Genomic DNA, 4,445 nt, shown 5'->3' with positions numbered 1-4,445 from the left:
CATCTTGTGTATTTCGCCCTTTTCAGCTCTGGCCTTCAATTTCTTTGCATATACTCTGGCCACAACAAGTGATCGGGCTAAACACAAGCCATCTTCATTTGAAATTTGAAGAACACATTTTCTACTCAGTCCTCTTTTCATTCTCTTTTCAAAAAAGTCTCCTTGACCTGCAGGGGCTTCAGCCACATGGAGTTTTATCCAAAATGTGTCCGCATAGTTGAAACCATTGGCGCTCTGTGCAATAGAGCTCACAAGAATCCGCAAATCTTGAAACTCGTATCCATTAATCGCACGTGGGCTTATCCATGCGTTGTCTCTTTGCATATTTGTAAAATTGAATGTGACGCACATTCGATTCATACCGCGGCCACCGGCTTCTATGATATTATTGTAGACATCTCGAAAAGCTTCTTCCGCCCACTCGGTCGGATTGCGACCTTCAGGCACAGGGTTAATTCTAAACTCCATCACATGTGTATCGAGTTTGAAAAGAGGGAGCCTCTGGCGTGACCTTCGTATTGTTCTCAGAGCTGACGGTGGGCCCTCTTCATTTCGGCCAAATTAAGCATCTGAAATTGAATTTATTTTCAATGGTAAGAATATTTTTAGAAAAAAATATTCATTATTATTAACATATAATGTGATACTCACCATTGTGTTGATCTAGTAAATCTAGATTGAAATCTTCGATGGCTTTGAGCGCCTCAGGATCATTGATCACATTTTTACCACCACCATATTGAATATCAAACAACTCGGGATTAAAACTCTTGAATAAATCCACATCAAAATTATCTTGAATGTCAAAATCACTCAATAAGTCAAGATTAAAATTATCGATCCAATCGAAATCGCACTCCAGAGGTGGGGTATTTCCTCTAGAAATACCACTAGGCCCTGGTAAATCGTATGAGTCCGTCATTCCGAACAACTTTTAGGAAACTGTGGCTAAGTGAAAAAAAAATCAGCCTATATTTGAAAAAGTCAGTGTCCTCCTATTGGCCATAGGCGGACAAATGTATATCTCCAGTATTTTATCTGTACACGCCTACGCGTATTGTCCTTGACCAATGANTACTATCAGCCATAGGTGGGGACAAGTGCATATCTCCAGTATTTTAACTGTACACGCCTACGCGCATTGTCCTTGACTAATGAGGTAATAGCCTCCCTTAGCAGGTCAAACGCTTGGGCTTTACGACCCCCCCCTGCCGTTTTGAAATGCATACTACTTTTTGAATATCTTATACAAATGTATAAAATGACGAGTTTTTTACAATGCTTAATCAGACGGTAACATGGATACAAGGTGGAAACATCTCTTCACTCCCATGATTTGTGGACTCACAGGTTGTGGGAAGACATGTTTTGTTAAAAGATTTTTGAAAGAAATTAAAGAAAAGTGTGATACACCAATTGAAAAAGTGATTTTCTATTATGCTGAGTGACAGAATGGATATTCGGATTATGACAAAAATTTTGTCGAATTTCGAGAGGGTTTACCAAGACCCGGAGATTTTGATGATAATAAACCAAAATTGATTGTTGTGGATGACTTGATGAGTGAATCATCGAATGGTGCAATAGTCGACTTATTCACAATAGGCAGTCATCACAAAAATCTCAGTGTTATGTTTATATCTCAAAATTTATTCCACCAAGGAAAAGGACAGCGAGATATTTCATTGAATACAAATTATATTGTCGTATTCAAAAATCCTCGAGATCGTGCACAAATAGCACATTTGGCTCGTCAGCTATACCCAGAGGACCCAAAATTTCTACAGGAGGCCTATTTTGACGCCACATCGGAGGCTCATGGATATTTGTTGCTTGATTTAAAACAGTCTACTCCTGAAAACTGCAGATTTCGTACCAATTTATTCCCTAGCTACCCCTATCACTATGTTTATATTCCACGGAAGGATTACAATATAAAAAGAGGAGGCTCATTGCGCAGTGTACCAGTCGTTCGTGTGTAATGGCAAAGATAAGTCGCTGTGGAAGCGGCTGTGTTTGCAAATCGCTCGGAGAAAAGAATACTGCCTTATTACACGTACTCATTCACGCTTCTCCTAGGTTACGACGAGCAATAATGAAACACGCTAATGAAGATTTGATTCGCTGCATTTGTGAGTGTGCTCTGAATTTGCTGCACGGAAATATTCCTTTGAAAACTTGCGAAAAGTCAAAATTGTGCAAACATAAAAAACTTTTGAGGAAGTTGGCTGATAAAAATCAGAGTTTATCCAGCAAGAAAAAAATCATCAATCAGAAAGGCGGTACCTTTTTACCCATGTTATTGAGACCGCTTATAAGTGCGCTCATCTCAGCAGTTGTATAGCGATGGAGCATGCACGAAAAATGATACTTGTGCTAGAAGAGAGTGTGAAACGGCTAAAAAAAAATTATACACATGATGCTCACCGTGTTTTAACTGAATTAGTTAAAGAAATTCAGCCATCAGCTCAAACCCCTGGTACCGTTACAAGTCGATTGGATGCTCAATTATTGGAAATTTTAAATTCGAAAAAACCCAAGGACGATCATGAAAAATGGAAATTGTATATTGACGTTCTGAAAAGATATTTGTTTTATACACAGCAGAGTAAAGTACCTTTGCAAGAAACGGAGACCACCGACGAGACGGGGTCTAGCGAACGATACGATCCAAATGCTATTGTGGCTACTGTACCTGCAGTATACCAAACAGAAGCCTCAGGTATACTTGAATATATTGACGCCGTTGACACTAATAAAAGACTGAAGTGGGATGCAAAAGGACAAGTGACTTTGGATGGGACATCATTAACTGGCGTTACTATTGTGGATCTGATACAAGATGTCAGAGCACGGAAAACATATTCAGCTAAAGGATGGGAACATTTTGCGATGTATCTTCAAAGTCTAAACACACCTCGGGAGTTTCTGGGCAATCCAAAATTTCATCGACCCTCACCTGCACTACCAGTTATTAAACATCGAAAAGAACCTGAAATTTCGGAGGACGAGGACTTTATAGATGAGCATCATACAGGGAAAANAGAACCTGAAATTTCGGAGGACGAGGACTATAGATGAGCGTCATACAGGGAAAGGTGATACACCCCGTACCTCTCTTGTAAATCGCACGCGTAAAAACTTGAAAAAATCACACATAAACCCTCTTTACAAAGTGGAGGACTCAGGACTATCATCATGGCTTCCGTTTTAAACGAAGAAAAACTATCGAGGACATATTTTAGCCCTCCAGAGCCAGAGGCATATACGGGAGCTAGAAATATTTTATCAAAGCACAAACAAGAAATACCTGAAAATGAAATAAAAAACTGGGTTAATGCCCAGAATACTTATACACTCCACAGACCCATCAGACGTAAATTTCCACGGTTACATTATACAGTGACAAACATTGATGATGTATGGGAGGCTGATTTGGTTGAGTTGAGATCACTAAAGACATACAATGATGGTATTTCATATTTACTTGTGGTCATTGACGTTTTAAGCAAGTTTGCCTGGGTTGAACCATTGAAGGACAAGTCGGCACCGCAGGTACTCGAGGGCTTTAAACGTATAATGGGAAGGAGCGGTGGTCGTGTGCCTGTTTGTATACAAACTGACAAGGGAAAAGAATTTATGGCTAGCAGTGTCCAAAAATTTTTCTCTGATAAAAAAATTCAATTTCGTGTTGCGCGTAATCCTGACATAAAAGCCGCAATCGTGGAACGTTTCATTCGGACACTGAAGGAGCGCCTGTGGCGTTACTTTACACATAGTCGAACATATAAATATATGGATGTGTTGGAACAAATTGTCGACTCTTATAACAACTCGAGACATTCATCAATAAAAATGGCACCTGCGACTGTTAATATCGATAATGCTCCATATGCATGGCGTAATATACAAAATCGGTACAAGTCGGAGAAATCTCGTAAAGAAACCTTTGAATACAAAGTTGGAGACTATGTGCGCATCAGTCGAGCGAAAGGCATCTTTGAGAAAGGATATGAGACTAATTGGAGTAAAGAAATATTCCAAATAACGAAAGCAGTCCTCAAACAATCATTACCTATATACGAGCTGAAAGATTTAGCTGATGAACAAATTGAAGGATTTTCTTATGAGCCAGAGTTGGTGTTTGTCAATAAACAAACGGACAAGGCTGAATTTTTATTTGAACGTGTCATACGCTCTAAAGGAAAAGGAAAAAATAAACAAATTCTTGTTCATTGGCAGAGATATCCTGACAAATTTGATTCGTGGCTACCTGTGTCAGAGCTGCACATCATTGGAAAAAAATGAAGAGGAACGAATTTTATATGGTACTCCCAAGCAACAGCAGTATGATCATCCCTATAATACAGCATCAAAATATACAACAATGCTCCCGAAACAAGTTGAGTTGGAAGGAGAATGGGTTGTGGGCCTGAGTGAAATAC

This window comes from Diachasma alloeum, unplaced genomic scaffold, assembly GCF_001412515.2.
Source record: "Diachasma alloeum isolate Michigan unplaced genomic scaffold, Dall2.0 Dall_scaffold_01024, whole genome shotgun sequence".
Taxonomy (NCBI): Eukaryota; Metazoa; Arthropoda; class Insecta; order Hymenoptera; family Braconidae; genus Diachasma; species Diachasma alloeum.
The sequence above is the reverse complement of the archived record's forward strand: the minus strand, read 5'-3'. Positions refer to the sequence as shown.